Here is a 20,470-nt window from a genome sequence, read left to right on the forward strand (position 1 = left end):
ATTCAATTCAGTTTATTTATATAGCGCCAATTCACAACACATGTTGTCTCAAGGCACTTCACAACAGTCAGGTTCATACATTCCAATTAATCCTAACCATTGAAGAGTGCAGGCAGATTTAGTTATTTATTGAAATTGGACAAAAAGTTTTTCTGTCTAAGGAAACCCAGCAGATTGCATCCAGTCAGTGATTTGCAGCATTCACTCCTCCTGGATGAGCATGTAGAGACAGTGGACAGTCACTGGCGTTGACTTTGCAGCAATCCCTCATACTGAGCATGCATGTAGCAACAGTGGAGAGGAAAAACTCCCTATTAACAGGAAGAAACCTCCAACAGAACCAGGCTCAGTGTGAGCGGCCATCTGCCACGACCCACTGGGGGTTTGAGAGAACAGAGCAGAGACACAAAGAGAACAAAGAAGCACTGATCCAGGAGTCCTTTCTATGGGAAGGAAAAGTAAATGTTAATGGATGTAGCTCCTTTAGTCGTTTCATCTAGAAAGAAAGAACAGATCAACTCTGAGCCAGTTTTCAAGGTTAGAGTCTGAAAGAGAGCACATATAATTAGTCACAGTAAAAGCTCAGTCAATTGCCATGTCTAGGAGAGAGAAAGGGTTAAACACTGAAAGACAGGGCCATGTGGATCATCGGTAGAGGGTGAGCATTAAGTTGTTGCCAGCAGAAGCTTGAACGATGCCCCTCTCCAGAAAGGTGTTACAGGTAGACACAAAGTCAGGCCAGGTGTAGCTTCTAGGAAGAGAAAAGAGAGAGAACATAAAGTTAAAAACTGAAATAACAGAAAATAATGCAAAATTTGAGAGTAGTGTGAGAATGTAGCGAAAAGGGTGAAAGTGGTCATTATTTCCTCCAGCAGCCTAAGCCTACAGCAGCATAACTACAGAGATAGCTCAGGATAACCTAAGCCACTCTAACTATAAGCTTTATCAAAAAGGAAAGTTTTAATCCTAGCCTTAAAAGTAGACAGGGTGTCTGCCTCACGGACTAAAACTGGGAGCTGGTTCCACAGGAGAGGAGTCTGATAACTAAAGGATCTGCCTCCCATTCTACTTCTAGAGACTCTAGGAACCACCAGTAAACCTGCAGTCTCAGAACAAAGTGCTCTGTTAGGAACGCATGGAACAATCAGATCTCTGATGTATGATGGAGCTAGATCATTAAGGGCTTTATATGTGAGGAGGAACATTTTAAATTCTATTCTGGATTTAACAAGGAGCCAATGAAGGGAAGCTAAAATAGGAGAAATATGATCTCTCTTTTTAATTTTCATCAGAACTCTTGCTGCAGCATTTTGAATCAGCTGAAGGCTTTTAACTGCTCTTTGTGGACATCCTGATAGTAACGAATTACAATAGTCCAGCCTTGAAGTAACAAATTCATGGACTAGTTTTTCAGCGTCATTCCTGGACAGGATATTTCTAATTTTGGCAATGTTCCGGAGTTGAAAGAAGGAAATCCTAGAAACCTGTTTAATATGGGATTTAAATGACATGTCCTGGTCAAAAATAACACCAAGGTTCGTTCGTTCGTCGTCTTCCGCTTATCCAGGACCGGGTCGCGGGGGCAGCAGACTCAGCAGAGACGCCCAGACGTCCCTCTTTCCAGACACCTTCCTCCAGTTCCTCCAGGGGGAGCCCAAGGCGTTCCCAGGCCAGCCGAGAGACATAGTCCCTCCAGCGTGTCCTGGGCTGTCCCCTGGGCCTCCTCCCGCTGGGACGTGCCTGGAACACCTCCCGAGGAAGGCGTCCAGGAGGCATCCGGTATAGATGCCCGAGCCACCTCAACTGGCTCCTCTCGATGTGGAGGAGCAGCGGCTCTACTCCGAGCCCCTCCCGGATGGCCGAGCTCCTCGCCCTATCTCTAAGGGAGTGCCCGGCCACCCTACGGAGGAAGCTCATTTCAACCGCTTGTATCCGTGATCTCGTTCTTTCGGTCATGACCCAAAGTTCATGGCCATAGGTGAGGGTAGGAACGTAGACCGACCAGTAAATTGAGAGCTTTGCTTTTCGGCTCAGCTCTCTCTTCACCACAATGGACCGGCACAGCGCCCCCATTACTGTGGCAGCCGCACCGATCCGTCTGTCGATCTCCCGCTCCATTCTTCCCTCACTCGTGAACAAGACCCCGAGATACTTAAACTCCTCCACTTGAGGCAGGAACTCCCCTCCAACCTGAAGAGGACAAGCCACCCTTTTCCGGTCGAGTACCATGGCCTCGGACTTGGAGGAGCTGATCCTCATCCCAGCCGCTTCACACTCGGCTGCGAACCGCCACAGCGCATGCTGTAGGTCTTGGCTAGAGGGGGCCAGCAGGACCACGTCATCCGCAAAAAGAAGAGACGAAATCCACTGGTCCCCAAACCAGACCACCTCCGGCCCTTGGCTGCGTCTAGAAATCCTGTCCATAAAAGTTATGAACAGGACCGGTGACAAAGGGCAGCCCTGCCGGAGTCCAACCTGCACTGGGAACAGGTCCGACTTAGTGCCGGCAATGCGGACCAAACTCCTGCTCCGCTCGTACAGGGACCGGATGGCCCCTAATAAAGGGCCCCCGATTCCATACTCCTGGAGCACCCCCCACAGGGCATCACGAGGGACACAGTCGAATGCCTTCTCCAGGTCCACAAAACACATGTGAACCGGTTGGGCAAACTCCCACGAACCCTCGAGCACCCTGTAGAGGGTATAGAGCTGGTCCAGTGTTCCACGGCTGGGACGAAAACCACACTGCTCCTCCTGAAGCCGAGGTTCGACTATCGGTGGGACTCTCCTCTCCAATACCCTGGCGTAGGGCTTACCAGGGAGGCTGAGGAGTGTGATCCCCCTGTAGTTGGAACACACCCTCCGGTCCCCCTTCTTATAAAGGGGGACCACCACCCCAGTCTGCCAGTCCAGAGGCACTGTCCCCGACCGCCACGCAATGTTGAAGAGGCGTGTCAACCATGACAGCCCTACAACATCCAGAGACTTGAGGTACTCAGGGCGGATCTCATCCACCCCCGAAGCCTTGCCACCGCGGAGCTTTTTAACCACCTCGGTGACTTCAGCCTGGGTGATGAAAGAGTCCAACCCCGAGTCCCCAGCCTCTGTTTCCACCACGGAATGCGTGATGGCAGGATTGAGGAGATCCTCGAAGTACTCCTTCCACCGCCCGATAATGTCCTCAGTCGAGGTCAGCAGTCTCCCGCCCCCACTGTAAACAGTGTTGGCAAAGCACTGCTTCCCCCTCCTGAGGCGCCGGACGGTTTGCCAGAATCGCTTCGAGGCCAACCGGTAGTCCTTCTCCATGGCCTCACCGAACTCTTCCCAGGCCCGAGTTTTTGCCTCTGCCACAGCCCGGGCCGCAGCAAGCTTGGCCTCACAGTACCCGTCAGCCGCCTCAGGAGTCCCACAAGCCAACCACAGCCGATAGGACTCCTTCTTCAGCTTAACAGCATCCCTTACTGCCGGTGTCCACCTCCGGGTTCTGGGATTGCTGCCACGACAGGCACCGCAGACCTTACGGCCGCAGCTATGGGCAGCAGCATCGACAATAGATGCGGAGAACATGGTCCACTCGGACTCTATGTCTCCAACATCCCCCAGGATCTGGTCGAAGCTCTCCCGGAGGTGGGAGTTGAATACATCCCTGGCCGAGGGCTCCGCCAGGCGTTCCCAGCAGACCCTCACTATGCGCTTGGGCCTGCCAAGTCTGTCCGGCTTTCTCCTCCTCCAGCGGATCCAACTCACCACCAGGTGATGATCAGTGGACAGCTCAGCCCCTCTCTTCACCCGAGTGTCCAAAACATGCGGCCGAAGGTCTGATGATACGACAACAAAGTCGATCATCGACCTCCTGCCTAGGGTGTCCTGGTGCCAAGTGCACTGATGGACACCCTTATGTTTGAACATGGTGTTCGTTATGGACAATTCGTGACTAGCACAGAAGTCCAATAACAAAACACCACTCGGATTCAGATCGGGGAGGCCGTTCCTCCCAATCACGCCTCTCCAGGTGTCACTGTCGTTCCCCACGTGGGCGTTGAAGTCCCCCAGCAGAATAATGGAGTCCCCGGGAGGGGCACTATCCAGCACCCCCGACAGGGACGCCAAGAAGGCCGGGTACTCTGCACTACCACTCAGCCCGTAGGCTGAAATAATAGTCAGAGACCTCTCCCCAACCCGAAGGCGCAGGGATACGACCCTCTCATCCACTGGGGTAAACCCCAACACGAGACGGCTGAGCTGGGGGGCAACAAGCAAACCCATACCAGCCCGCCGCCTCTCCCCGTGGGCCACTCCAGAGTAGAAGAGAGTCCAACCCCTCTCAAGGAGATGGGTTCCAGAGCCCACGCTGTGCGTGGAGGTGAGCCCGGCTATTTCTAGTCGATATCTCTCGACCTCCCGCACAAGCTCAGTCTCCTTCCCCCCCAGCGAGGTGACATTCCACGTCCCTAGAGCCAGCCTAAGCATCCGGGGATCGGGCCGCTAAGGTCTCCACCTTCGTCCGCCACCCAATCCTCTTTGCACCGGTCCCTCACGATTCCCCCTGCAGGTGGTGGGCCCACTGGGGGTAACACCAGGGTTTTTTCCTTTATTATCGGAGGTCAATTTAATGCCATCCAGGTTAAGTGATTGACTAAGCAGTTTCTTTTTTTAAAGACTCCGGTCCAAAGACGACAACTTCTGTCTTGTCAGAATTTAAAAGCAGAAAATTTAAAAGTCATCCAAGTTTTTATGTCTTCAAGACATGCTTGTAGTCTATCTAACTGGTTGGGCTCATCAGGATTTATGGATAAGTAAAGCTGAGTGTCATCAGCGTAACAGTGAAAATTTATTCTATGTTGCCTGATAATTTTACCTATTGGAAGCATATATTTAGTAAAGAGAATTGGCCCAAGTACTGAACCCTGTGGTACTCCACAATTAACCCTGGAGTTTAAAGATGATTTATCATTTACATGGACAAACTGGAATCTGTCAGACAGATAAGATTTAAACCAGCCTAGCGCTTTTCCCCAGATCCCTACAGCATATTCCAGCCTTTCTAAGAGAATATTGTGATCGATTGTATCAAATGCAGCACTGAGATCTAACAGGACCAGTACAGACACAAGTCCATTATCTGAGGCCATAAGAATATAATTAGTGACTTTCAGCAGAGCTGTTTCAGTGCTATGATGAGCTCTGAAGCCTGACTGAAACTCTTCAAACAGGTCATTGCTGTATAAATGCTCACACATTTGATTAGCAACTATTTTCTCAAGAATTTTAGATAAGAATGGAAGAATGGATATAGGTCTGTAATTTATTAAGTCATCTTGATCAAGCGAAGGTTTCTTAGGCAAAGGTTTAATTACAGCTACCTTAAAAGCTTGTGGTACATATCGATTTACTAAGGATAGGTTAATCATACCTAAAATGGGACTGGTAATCAAAGGGAACACTTCCTTAAATAATTTGGTTGGGATTGGGTCTAACATACAAGTTGAACGTGTAATTAACATACAAATCTTGAACGTACTTCTAAACCAGAGTATAAATCTTCTCCATCTTCTGTCAGACATCCAGGATTACTGGTGATAACAGCTGATAAGTATTGTTATTCCTCATCTTCTCACTCTTCGGAGATCCTAAGTACTCTCTCATAACTGCCATCCTAAGTGAGCACCCTTAGCTCTCATACGCCAAGGCAATAGAAACTATCTGAGGAACATGAGACAAGAAGCCTGACCAATACCATTAGAGTCAGCCATAGTGGGGAGGTTTCCTCAGAAATTAAAGGCCAGCTATCTAGCTTAAATGGAACATGTCAGTGAACAAACTTCAGAGGTCAGTTCCTAATCCCCAGTCATTAAGGAAGGAAGCAAGCAAGGAAGCAAGCAAAGAAGGAAGGAAGGGGAAGGAAGGAAGGAAGGAAGGAAGGTAGGTAGGTAGGTAGAATAGAAAGAAATGGACAAACAGACGCATTGATAATGGATAAATGGAAGGATGGCCTGATGGAAGGGCAGACGTCGGATAATGGATTGTTAATGGATTGATTAATGAGACCTACAACTGGCCAGCTGGCCAACCAGATGGATAGATCCAATGGACGAATGGAAATAAACTTTTTTTTGTACTCCATTTTCCTTAACCGTTGCTTATCCAAACCTGGAAAATCCAGACATCTTTCCAGACTGCAAAGGAACTCTATCTAAGAAAAGAGGATTTTGCTTTTTCTGAACTTTGTTCTATAGGTAAGCAGGATCTAAGTGGCAGTGGATGTGATTATAATAATTAACCCACTATCTGTCTGTCATAACTGTCACCATGGGTACTAGTAGTAGAATCAGGAGCATGTTAGCGATTTTAGGACACATGATGGATCCAAGATGGATATTCATGTCATTCAATATACTCACTGCACCCATTTAAAATAAAGTGCCTAGTAAAGACAAACCTTATTTTCACTGTAATATAAGTTAACAGAACCAGGCAATCCTCCATGAAAGATAATAAGAGGTGGAATCAGCAGATGGTGAAAATTAAGGAACTCTGCAAGATCCAACATCTCAGGCCTTAATAACTTTAATAAACTGTACTGCGAACATGCGCAAGTAGAGATACATGGAGAGCAGTAATATCTGGACCTTTTGGGAAGGGATCAAGCGGAAGACGAGGCTTTATTTTCCATATCTGCTAAGAGATGCTGCTGAGAACACAACTGGAGATGAAGCTCTTCTTATTTTAAATCTAAATAACAGGTGGTGAATTTCTGTTTCTGTTTTGTACATTTTGTTATAACTGGGAAGTAAATGAGGCTGTAACATAAGAGACAAATTACATGAAACCCAGTAGGAGAGGGAAGAAATGGAGCAATTACATTTTAGCCACTGATTAATGTCAGTAAGGCTTAAATTTGCAGCACAGGCAGATACATTTGTTGTAACAGAACTGGTGTTACATCCCACAACTGTCGGGGTTGCCAAGGAGCAAAACCACTTTTCAAATTCTGGTGTTGCTTTAAAGGGATAGGTAGCCAGCCATGCAGCAAAGGCCTGGTAACCAGCTAGTTATTTAATGGCTCGTTACCAGGCCTCTGCAGAGCTGAATGACATGCTGAAGAGGAAATTCAGCCATTACAATCAGATGTGTTGGAGCCAGGATGCATCTAGACGTTGCAGCATAGTAGCTCCCGTAGATTGGACTGGGGTTCTTTTTTAGCCAGTGGCTACTGGAATGACGAAAGGACCAAAGCAAAGTTGAACTACAGCTTCAAAAATATCAGAGTGAGTCCCCCATCTTTTTTCCATATATTCTTTGCCGTTTCTGAGTGTGCAACATGTCCTCAGATGTGCAATGTGAATATGGACTTATCCACGTATTTATCTTTTCAACATCATAATACAGTGTTTTTATGAATTTATGTCTTAATATATTTTTATCACCTCTCTTTTTGTACATTCAGCTTTGCACTGGAGATGAACAATAACAGAACTGATCTGTATTTGCCAAGCTTGAGGGCAAATTATAGTCTCCAATTAACCTAATATGCATGTTTTTAAACTTTGGGATGAAACCAAACCATCCATTGAAAACTCAGGCATGCAGGAGAATAATACGTTAACTTCATATTGAAACGCCTTAGCTTGAGATCTTCTGTGAGGAAATGGCGCAAACCACTGCTCCACCATGCCTCCCAGGGCTACAGTTATTTACAATGACCATCCCATCTGAAACAGTACCTACCTGATAAAAGTTAGCCAGTGTAATTATCAATAAATGAAAGACTCGAATGAAAGACACTTTAATTTTGACATCACATTATTTTGTAACAGGCTACTCTGGCCAGATATGTGATAAGCATGTTAGCTGGATTTACTGTCAATAACATTCTCTATGCATTACAAATGTGACCGCTGTTTAAAAGTTTATAAAGTAGTGTTTGCATTAATCACTGTAAAATATGGATAACTAATATCAGGGCTGCAATATAAGTTATCACTAATATCACTAAATGCAATTTCAATAGTGCCAAGAACTGCTAATCCAATACATACCATGTACTCAGGCACTTTATGCCAGCAAAACACTTGGTGACGTTTGTTGTTTAAAGCAGCAGAAAAATGTGATAAAAAAGTATTAAAAAACTACAACTAAGTTGTTTCATTGTCCTAACAGCGGACTTTGCCAGCGGATTTTGTTGACATAGAAATAGTGACTTTCATTTTTTTTCATGTGGCTGGATAGAATACTCACTTTCTAGGGTCTGTGTTTGCAATGAATCCAAAGCAGAACGACATTACCACCATTAGGTACTTGTTTATTAATTGCAAGGTATACCTTTCTAGGAACCCTCACCAACATTATCGCATGTTGCCCTAACTAATATTAGTTTCATCAAAGTGAAGAAGTTCAGAGTCATCTACAGCAGGAAGGTCATATCTTCACAGAACCCCACTTCAAAAAATCTAAACCATTCGTTTAAGGCACAAATCCTGAAATCCATCTGATGTTCTGTGAAGTCAGTAGATTTCCCCTTTAACTGACCAGCCTGAGAGCTATTTGGCTGTAACTGGGCCCGAGTTCAGCTCCAATGGTTGCCAGGAGACCTCCCAGTGATCACAACGTTCCAGGAAATGTAGCTAATCTTAATGGTTGCCTCACGCTGAAAGCTGTAGTCTCATCTAATGCCCAGAGAAGGAGCAAAACAGTAATCTGCAGGAAACACAAAAGTGTCTATGATAATTTATTTGAAACAGCAAAAAGCAACTAGCTGCACAGGAAAACACAAATCTGATTCTGGACTGTTAGTGAAAAGTAAGAAAATTTCTATTTTAAAATCTGCATGTTTGGATGAAACAGGTAAAGTTTTTTTTTATTGTTTTTTTTTACTTAAAACACCAGAGCCTAAAATAATCAATACACACAAACACACTTGGTTTTGTTAAGCGGATAAAATGCATCATCTGTTGAACAGATGGCAGGAACAAATAGTAAACACTGAGGAGACTGACAGACAATGCTTCTTCTACAGAAACTGGGTCCTTTTGTTAGAAAAGCTCATTTAGCAACAGCTGGGCCGATCAATGACATCTGCAGTTAGTTTCACATGATACAAAATTGCACACAGACGGATGGAAAGGTCAAGTTACAAGAGGTAATGCATGTGTGTATCAGCCAGACTCCAAATAAGCTGTGATCAATTCAGCATTGGCAACAGACAAGCAGGCATATGAGCCCAAACCAGACAGCAGGCTACAGGGAATTCCCCACTCAATGAGTGTGTGTGTGTAGGACTGGTGTGATTGATTCTCATTAACCACCCATGATTCACAGCTGAGTCACAAACAGGTGCCTCAACTGGACTCAAACGAGGCCATGATTGCTTTCACCAACACATACACACGCACGCATACACATACACATACACACTCTCACATTTCTATTTCGAACTTGAGCAACAAGTTTAGTCTGATCACGTGCAGCACTGGTGTTTTTTACAGAAACAAATATGTCAGTATTTTACAGTTAGCATCGCATACAGACACTACTGACACCAGAAAGACCAAAGATCCTCGGGTTTTTCACTAAGAATCTGAAATAATTGATGCCTCTGTAAACACACTCTTTAGGACAAAGCAGAATAAGGTGTGGCTATAAGTGAACATCCCGGTGAACATTTTCCGCCTGAAGTTCAAAGAGCACTAGAAGGGGGGAAATGTCTGTACTATCAGATAATGTTAGCAGTTCCCATTGTTGCTTGGTAATAACATAGTAATAATAGAGTTTGGTAATAACATGTAATCACAAAACATAATACAATGTAATTACCTGATAACATTTAATTAGAAACTAGGCTGAGAAATTTCTTGAAAATAAATGACGTTTTAAATAATATACTTCTGATCACATTTCAGCCTAAAAAATAAAAATACTGACACTAATAATAATAATAATAATAGCTGCAAGCAGCATTGGGTGGCCCTCGCAGCTCAGCGCCGCTAGGCCTGTGTTGCAACCGTAGGAACCTGGCATCGCCAGTGACGGGCCCGCCACTCATTCTGCAGGTCGCCAGTAGGTAGTTCTGTCAGCAAGCTTTGATATGACCTTCTGTCACGCGGAGTTCTGCTCCGGTGAAGAGCGTTCAAAATTTGGACAAAATCCAACCTTCCTGACAGAATCTGCGCTCCTTTCCTGTTTGGAGGCGAAGGATTAAAGAAGACTTCCTGTCCTGCTTTGTCATACAAAATTAGTATGCCTTATTAGTGAAAGTTTCAAACTCCTGGACACTGTCAAGGAAGGTCAATCAGCTAATAAACATGTCATTTGGTTGTTAGTGTGAGGGGCTAAAGTGATGTCATCCATTGACTGTGTCCCATATGTTCAGCATTCATCCACAATGATGCATACCAAATTTGATGTGGATTCGATGATGGACGAGGGAGATATAGCGTTTGAAATTTCATAGGGGGCGTTGTTGATCCAAATTCCAGTGTAAGCTGTTTGGGGGTTGACAAAGATTAACCATATTCAGTTTGGACTAAATTGGACCATGTATGTGTGATTTAGAGGCAAACATATGCAAATGGCGAGATAAAATCATTCGCCATGCCACCACGCCCACAGAGTCCAGCCAACAGTAACTGTTCCCAGTAGTGTTCAACATCACCTTGTTCTGTGTGATCACACTGTGCTTGAAACATGTCAGAGTCAGAATGTAAAACATGGACACCCATCAGTGATGCAGATGACTTCCTGTTGCAAGTGGGCTGGGTTAAGCTGATGTCAGCAAATCAACAGGTAAATATGATCAGTGCTGGTCTGAGATGACACACAAAGTTTGGTGCTGCTGTGAGCTTGTGTCTTGAAGTTATTACAGTTTTGTCTTTTACGGCGAGAAGTAAAATTTGGAGGCGTGGACACGCCCATATGCTTTCATGTAACAAAAAGCCTTTGATAACTTTTGATCCCTAATGCCTTGAGAGTGTACCGAGTCATTTTGAAGTCTGTAAGTCATACTCCAATACGATGTGTGCAAACGAGACAAAACATCAACTTTGATCCAAAATGGCCGATTTCCTATGGAGTTTGGACTATGGCTCCAAGAGCCTTTTTTGTAGGTCCTGAGAAGTTACATATGTGTACTGAATTTCATAATCCTGAGGCAAAGCATGACTTGGGGGTGAATTTGTAAAATCTTCTAGGGGGCGCTGTGGAGGAACTAGGTCACCCCCAGCAATTATTTCACAGGACTAAGATTGACCAACTTGAATTTTGTGCAGATCAGATGATATATATGTGAAAATTAAGAGTCAGACGCATGGCCACGGCATGACGTCGCACCACAGTGGCCACACTCTCCAGCGTACAGTCTCTGTGTTCCAAACCAAGTTAGACAAAGTTATTACCTGTCTTCTGACACACTTTCAAGTTGATTGGGTCAAGAGGGCCAGAGATGACTTCCTGTTCTCGGGCGGCGTGGCTTTCATGATGTCATCATTTGACCACATAGGATAGTTGCTTACCTAAGAGGGATCAATCATAGCTAATTTGGTCTAATTCAGCCTTTCTATATGAAAGTTATTACTGTTCGAATTTTTTTTGGCAGGAAGACAAATTTTGAGGCCAAGTCCCACCCCTTCAACATTCTCAGAAACTCACGATAACGTCTGATCTCCCATGAAAATTTGAAGCTGATAGCTCAAAATCACTAGGAGGAGTTTGTCAAAGTGTGACATGTATGAAAAGTCAAAAATGACCTTTTAACCCAAAATGGCCGATTTCCAGTTGGTTTTTGGACATACCTCCCATTGACCTTTTCCTTGGCTTGGAGGGTTCTACTTGTGTGCCAAATTTCAAATCTCTACATTATACTAGTAGACTCTAGTTCAATTTAGGGGTGCTGTTGAGCTAATTTTATTCTGACTTTTCTAAATCCTAATTTTACACCTGGACTGACACCTGTGCAAAATTCGGTGAGTCTTTTTATATGTATAGGCCTCCAAAATGGCCCATCTTTTCAGCAAATAATAAACACTACAATAACAACAGTCCGCAGCGCTTTTGCTGCTCGGACCTAATAATAATTACCAGTAGCAGGATCAGCACACTGATACTAGCACATGGTGCTAGTTTCCTGGTAACATATTGCATTAATAGTTACTTGCTAAACATTTAAACCTGAATCACAGATGTTGGATGTATTAAGATTACCCATAGACAATCAAGCATTTCACACTGCAAAGATATTTACGTTTTCCATGATTTTCTCCCATTCAAATGGCTGTGCAACCCTTTGGTCACAAGCAGCATCTACAACTACCAATCTACCATGAACAACATATAATTGAGCAATTAGGATCTTAGTATTGTATCATGACTCTCTAGTTCTCATGACAAATCCTCAACGTTTTATTAAATTCTCCGGTCTTTGGGGAATTTATAAATGCTAACATAGACTTAGTTGCACAGTGACTTTAGAACATGTTTTAAATATCTGCGTTGTGTCCTTTTGTACTTGAGATTGGATTTTGTACCTCTGTACAACCCTTCGGCCAACTGCAGTTTTTAAAATAAGCCTGAAACTTAAATATTTCTGATTCCACCTTAGACAACATCGACTGTAATCCATAGAAACTATAACTCTATAATCAATTCTTTATTCAGAAGATCTTGAGCAGCTTTATCGCTGTAACACAGAGCTGTTTGCTGCATAACTGCTGCGTTGGTCTGTGTTTTTCCTCCCACGGTCCAATCCATCTAGTCTCATTCTGCTGCAGCGTTGCCCATTTCCATTTATGTCCACACATTTAACAACACAAAACCTCAACAGGAAGCAGGTGCTTTGTTTGCATGCGTTGTTTATGCCCTCATCTTTTGCAGGCTATGTGCGCACATGCTGGAGGCCAGGAAAGACACAATGAAGCAAGGACAAGTCGGAGGTACGGCTGGGTTGGGGGAGAAAGGGGTGAAGGAGAAGGAGATGTTGAGAAGTGAAGATGGGGAAAGGTCAGAAAGCACATAAGGACAAGGAAATGATGGAAAAAGAGTTGAGGATGAGGGCGGCAGAGAAGGAATGTATGCATGTTTATTGTGATTGCTAAAAAAGGAAATATTCCTTCACAGGCTCCAGTGTTTGCATTACTTTTTTAAGCCCTCGATAAACAGAATTCACCCCTCAAGCAGTGGAGCACTCAGTTACTAAACCAGCCTGGAGCAAAACATGTAATTAGATTGTGGCCTAGCGCTCTTGGCTATAACCTGTTTCTATACCGGGATTTTATCCACTGACAGAATCTCCGATCACAAATCTGAGCAATTTAAAACAATATTAGGAGATCCAGTAGTGTATCTGCAGAGCAAATCCTCTCAGCTGCTTCATCACAAGTTTACAGAGGATATGGGCATCATGTGACACAAAGCACATGTGTGACCTTCACTCATCAGCAAATAAGAACAAAACAAAAAAAGAACAGAAGCAACCAGAAAACTTCCTGCTAGACCTGATAAGGAGATCCATATTCATGACTGTAATTGGGACAAACTGGAACAGGTGCCAAACTGGGCAGGAGTCCAGTCGACGTATTAAAGTGGTAAAGCATGTGAATATGCGAACTGGACACATTTCTACAATTAAAACATTATAAAAATGTTTAATGGTTTCACATGTGTCCTACTTAAGCTGATTGAGACAATTTAACATTATATGTTAAGCTGCTAAATTCAGTGGATAAACTGTTAGAAAACAGTAGATTAAAGAAGCTTTCACATAATTTGTGTTTGTGTCTTGTAAATTCTCCACACACTTAAGATTTAACTGCATTAGCAGACACCTCTAAAGGTCTGATGAAGTGGTTCCCACACAATTAGTCACGAACCAATAACCAATCTTAAAAGGAAACACTGGCAGCCCAACCTGATGCAGGACAAATACCCGACCAATTTTTACATCCACACGAATGTGTTTAACAGTATAATAAAATTAGCTTGATTAGTGAAAATCTAAAAACAGCAAAAAAATATTTTAACACAATTTTCACCAAATTTGGAAACAAGGCATTTATTGCAGCATGTGTCTAGAACAGACTTTGGCCAAATAATTAAAATAATTACATTATTTGTTTGATTGCTTAGAGCAAAAAATGAAATAAACAGTCAGTTAAAATTAGGGTTGTTGTTAAAGTGAATAAAATTGCCATTTGTCACTAAAATCAGTGCAAATTTGCAGATTTGTCTATTAAACGGACATGATGGGAATCTCCTGTTCCACTGCATCTCAAGCGTGCTCTGTTGGTTTGAGATCTGGTGACTGGGGAGGGTATTTGGAGTACAGTGAACTCATTGCCATCTTCAGGAAACCAGTTTGAGATGATCTGAACATTGTGACAGGGTCCATTATCCTGCTAGAGGTTGCCATCAGAAGATAGGGACACTGGGATATAATGCGGTGACATCGCCAGGAAAAATATTCATGTTGGCTGTGGCAGCTAAATGCAGCTCAACTGGTACTAAGGAGCTTAAATGGAGGCAAGAAAATATTCCCCACACCATTACACCGCCACGACCAGAATCAGAATCAGCTTTATTGTCAAGTTCGTACATACAAACAAGGAATTTGACTCCGGTACACTTTGCTCTTTGGTTTTGTTTTTGTATTACAGGATATACATATTTACAATGTACAATATACACATATATAAATAAAAAGGTGCATTTGCAACATCTGTATGCTGTTGTTTTGTATTCCTATTGAATGTTCAACAGAGAAACAGCCTGGGGGAAGAAACTGTCTCTGTGGCGGCTGGTTTTAGTGAACAGTGCTCTGTAGCGGCGGCCTGAAGGTAAAACTCTAAATAGTTTATGTGCAGGGTGTGTGGGGTCTGCAGAGATTTTAGCAGCTCTTTTCCTGACCCTAGACCTGTATAAGTCCTGGATGGAGGGAAGGTCAGCCCTGATTATTCTCTCTGCAGTCCTGATTATTTGTTGCAGTCTGGACCTGTCCTGTTTTGTGGATGAGCCAAACCACACTGAGATGGATGAAGACAGGACAGATTGAATGATGGCAGTGTAGAAGATGACCAGCAGCTCCTGTGGAAGGTTGAACTTCTTGAGTTGCCTCAGGAAGTACAATCTCTGCTGGGCCTTCTTTCCAACAGTGTCTATGTATGAAGACCATCTCAGGTCCTCAGAGATGGTGGTTCCTAAGAACCTGAAGTGGTCCACGGCCGATACAGTGATACAGAGGATGGTGAGGGGGGTGTATGGGGGTGGTGTTCTCCAAAAAGTCCACCACCATTTCCACAGTCATGAGTGCTGGCCGCACAGATTGAGTGCGACCAGCTCGAACTGTCGGTACAGTGCTGGATGGATCCAGGCTACCATGCTTACACCAGATTCTGACTCTACCTTCTGATTTTCACAGATGAAATAGCTACTCATTGGATCAGGCAACACTTTTCCAATCAGTCTTTGTCCGATATCAGTGAGCGTGTGCGAATTGTGGCCTCGGTATTCTGCTTGCTTCAAGGTTCGATGTGTTTTGCATTTACAGATTATATTCTGCATGTTTTGGTTGGAACCAGTGGGTATTTCAGCTGCTGTTGCCTGTTTATCATCTCATACCAGTCGTCCAGTCTCCTCCGACATCAACAAAGCTTATCTGTGCACACAACTTCTACTCACTGGATATTTTTCAGACCATTCTCTTTAAACCTGTTAGATGGTTGTGTATGAAAATACAAGTGGGTCAGTAGTTTCTAAATAGTCAGACTAGTTCAACAACCTAGTCAAGTTTTACCCTTAATCTTAAACTACATCCCCTTTCTTCCCTGTTATGATGCTCAGTTTCAGCTAGTTGTCTCCACATTGTCTTGATGCCAAAAATGTAAGTACGTAAAACTTTCAAAATTAACATTAAAACAGGAAATGTTAGACACAACATGGGTTTGTGCACCAACCAACCGGACATCCTTCCCATTCCTCGAGGGTTTCCGCAAGCTAACTGCATTTATGAATGCTCACATCTGTTAAAGACATAACCACCTTTCTTGGTGATCAATGAATAACCCGGGGCGGTTTAAAGAGGGGCTAGTTTTTGCATCTATATGACAGGACCGTCCTGTGAAAGAGACTTCAGATAGATTAATATACACTGCTCAAAAAAATAAAGGGAACACTTAAACAACACAATATAACTCCAAGTAAATCAAACTTTTGTGAAATCAAACTGTCCACTTAGGAAGCAACACTGATTGACAATCAATTTCACATGTTGTTGTGCAAATAAAATAGACAACAGGGGGAAATCTTTGGCGATTAGCAAGACACTCAATAAAGGAGTGGTTCTGCAGGTGGGGACCACAGACCACTTCTCTGTACCTATGCTTTCTGGCTGATGTTTTGGTCACTTTTGAATGTTGGTGGTGCTTTCACACTCGTGGTAGCATGAGACGGACTCTACAACCCACACAAGTGGCTCAGGTAGAGCAGCTCATCCAGGATGGCACATCAATGTGAGCTGTGGCAAGAAGGTTTGCTGTGTCTGTCAGCGTAGTGTCCAGAGCCTGGAGGCGCTACCAGGAGACAGACCAGTACACCAGGAGATGTGTAGGAGGCTGTAGGAGGGCAACAACCCAGCAGCAGGACCGCTACCTCCGCCTTTGTGCAAGGAGGAACAGGAGGAGCACTGCCAGAGCCCTGCAAAATGACCTCCAGCAGGCCACAAATGTGCATGTGTTGGCCCTGGGTTCCTCCTAATGCAGGACAATGCTACACCTCATGTGGCTGGAGTGTGTCAGCAGTTCCTGCAAGATGAAGACATTGAAGCTATAGACTGGCCCGCCCGTTCCCCAGACCTGAATCCGATTGAGCACATCTGGGACATCATGTCTCGCTCCATCCACCAACGTCACGTTGCACCACAGACTGTCCAGGAGTTGGCGGATGATTTAGTCCAGGTCTGGGAGGAGATCCCTCAGGAGACCATCCACCGTCTAGTCAGGAGCATGCCCAGGTGTTGTAGGGAGGTCATACAGACACATAGAGGCCTCACACAATACTGAGCCTCATTTAAACTTGTTTTAAAGACATTACATCTAAGGTGGATCAGCTTGTAGTGTGTGTTTCCACTTTAATTTTGTGTGTGACTCCATATCCAGGCCTCCATTGGTTAATAAATTTGATTTCCATTGATGATTTTTGTGTGATTTTGTTGTCAGCACATTCAACTTTGTACAGAACAAAGTATTCAATGAGAATATTTCATTCATTCAGATCTAGGATGAGTTATTTGAGTGTCCCCTTTATTTTTTGAGCAGTGTACAAATGATGTAGTAGACTAAAGATACATCTACCAGGCCTTTACTGGCCCATTTCCAGTTTTTTTCTCTCTAAGGATTGAAAGGCATCAAACTCATTTGTTTTAATTCAGCAATCAATTAAAAAATTAATACAAACATATTTGACCATAAAAGAAAAAATATGCTGTAAATTCTTTAAAAAGAAGTGGTAATCTAACAGAAATGTATTGATTACAAGATTATTGCCATTCATGCATCAAAGCGCATGTCCCTCAGTGTTATCAGATTTTTACTGAACTCAACACAAAGTGAATTCAAAAACATACAGACTTTTAAAAATGGGAGCGCTCAGCTTTGGTTTATTTTATGAACAGGAAAAAAGGTTTTCCAGCATCTAAACTGTCTGTCAGACTCGGATCATAACTGGCAAAATTTAATCACCGACTGGTGAATCACCAAGCAAACCAATTTCAAATCAAACACACGGTGTAAAGCAGGAGCTGAAGCAGACATCATAAACCTCTGACCTGCTATCAAACGGCAGAGGTTCGTTTTGTCCTTTTTTAATCGTTCCAGATGTTTCCATCTCACTGCGTTCACAGTTCACCGACTTTACCTCTTTGATGACAACGCGTGGAGTTTTAAATGTGCCAATCCATCTAAAATAATTAAAGCTCATTTCCATTTTTCATGAGAGACAGCCATCAAATCATCTTTTCCATAACCTGCTGGGCTAAAACAGGACAAGCTGATTCACATTGATGACAATCCATTCAGAATATAAAGTCTTGATTAAAATGTGTCTTGCACAACAGATTTAAAATTATATTGTGTTCATTCAATAAATCAACCAATCAAATCAACTGGTTTAATGCAGAAAAACAAACGTGTTGATATTTGGTAGAACCACCACTCAAATAAAAAACAAACGTTTTGTCTCATATGGCCACAAATCATGTAAGAATGGCAGACTGCTGCAGCATATCCCAGCACAAAATCCCCTTTAGTGGGCCAAGTTTTAGCAGGAGTGGGAAGCCAAATCTTGAAATTCCCTTTCTGGTATGACACACAATCCGACTGGGCATAATATATGTTTTGATCTCTTGCAGGAAAAAGGGTTATGGTGATTATGTTTAGTTTAGCATAATGCAGTGTGCTGCTCAGTGTGGGTCCCCAATTCCACATATGGTACAGGGCACCGTGACCCCACTAACCTTCAGGGAAAGTCCATTTGTGGTTGTGGTGCCAAAGAAAAAGATTCCTGCTTCTATTTTGGTCAAAGCTGGTAGAGTTTATTTTAAGAACTAAAACTTTAAATCTTTAAAAGAAGCAACAGGACAGTATTGCTTGTCTGGTACTGACAAGGAGAAACCAATGTAAAAGAGATTTTATGTATTAATGAGCCCTCACAGAATAACTCCTCAAATCCACAGCTCCTCTTAGCTTATTAAAGCTTCATGGTAAGCCTCAACACAGCTGTCCTCTTACATTAGAACGGTTATGACTCATTTTCACTGCTCCTTTAACACAGTTTCTGGCAGCTGCAGCTGTTACCAGCAAGAAAACTCTGAAAACCCCTCCGTTCGCTATCCGCGACTTGCCAAAGAGCTAACAGAAGCAGTTAGGGGCTACCTAGTGAACACTGAGCGTATTTATCTGCCAGAGCACCTCAAAGGGCCCTCAGCAGACCAAAGACGGAGGAAAAAATTAGCCTTTCCAAGTCTCAACATTGTCAGTGGCGAAGACTCATCATCCTAGATTAATTATTATGATTATGCTCATCCATCCTTTGATGTGTTATTAAGCCTGCCCACTCATTGCAAAGCCAGAAAGGTCTGTCTCCAGGAGCCAATGGACAAAACGTGGGATGTACCGTAAACCAGATGTCTGTACCCTGCAGCTCTTTGAAATCTTCATGGCGGATCTTAAATACATTGGCCAAAAATAACATTCAAATAAACAATGTCTTATTTTGAAAATATAAACAGAAAGGCTACTTTTATCAACTGCTCCATCAGTTTTCATACCATTTATGCCAAGAATTTCAAACACAAAATAACACGGTAAAAGGATTTTAAACCTTTTATATCATTTGCTTAAAATGAAGCGAAGGACCCATTGGGGCGCAAGCAATATTTGTAACTTAGTTGTAGATGTTTGTTTTCCTTTGTGCTAAAACATGAAGGGAGAGAAATCAATTCCTTCTTCAATTTCACCCAAAAAGGAGATTTGTATGAAGTAGCTATTTATAAAATTGATCATCTACCTTTCTACTAAGGATTGTGTGGACTTGTTGTACAGGTTGCTGACCCCTGCACAAGACAGATCACTACTGTATCACAGTGGTATGAAGCTGATGATGATGTTCAGTGAAATGGCTGGATGCATTGGTATATACTGAGATTTTCTGAGATTTCGTAAACATCAAGTCCAGTGCATGCTGCATCTTAGCATTTCCTTAAAAAAAACTTGTTGAATGTTACCACTTGCTCCAAGGTCCTCCATGGCCCCCTGCTGGTTAAGATGCTGTTGTGGTAATCATTGATTGTGTTCATCAACCTTTTGAATGATTTTCTCAGCAAGGGATGGCGTCCAACTGACACAAGGTGTGGAACTGAAGCAGGTCACGGCAGTCATTGCTCTACTCTTTGGGATATTTAATAAAAGCTCAAAGCCGCTCCATCAATGAGCTGATGGAAGAGGCTCACCATGGAGAGCCATATCTGTAATGCTACACTTTAAATTCAATTCAGTTTATTTTTTACCGCCAAATTCCAACAACGGTCATCTCCAAACAAAGACAAACTGGTTTAACTCAAATCCAGTTTTATCACATCTAAATGAGTCCCAGTTCAATTCAGACTGATTAGATTCATTCCAATACAATACAGTTATATACTCATATTCTAATTACAATTATTAAGCAACATTCTATTTAAGTGGATATAATGCCAAATGGTAAAAGGTTGTCTAAGGAAGCCCAGCAGATTGCATTGATATACTCACTTTGCAGCAATCCCTAATCCTTAACAAGCATGTAGCATTTATCTGCATCGCACATTTGAGGAAAAAAATATGAATTATTTCAGTATATGCTGGTGTCCTTTTTGATTGCTTCTGGGTAAACCAAACCACAGAAATAGATTTAATTAATGGCCCAGCATTACCTTTTTGGATCTTACACAGGAGCT

The 20,470-nt window shown here is 43.1% G+C and overlaps 1 protein-coding gene across 1 annotated transcript in view; it reads right to left on the reverse strand.

Annotated features, from left to right (window-relative positions):
- The window catches only part of pkig (protein kinase (cAMP-dependent, catalytic) inhibitor gamma), a 49,107-nt gene that overhangs the window by 18,554 nt on the left and 10,083 nt on the right, over window positions 1-20,470 (reverse strand). The gene's annotated exons all lie outside the window — the stretch shown is intronic.

This window comes from Girardinichthys multiradiatus, chromosome 1, assembly GCF_021462225.1.
Source record: "Girardinichthys multiradiatus isolate DD_20200921_A chromosome 1, DD_fGirMul_XY1, whole genome shotgun sequence".
Taxonomy (NCBI): Eukaryota; Metazoa; Chordata; class Actinopteri; order Cyprinodontiformes; family Goodeidae; genus Girardinichthys; species Girardinichthys multiradiatus.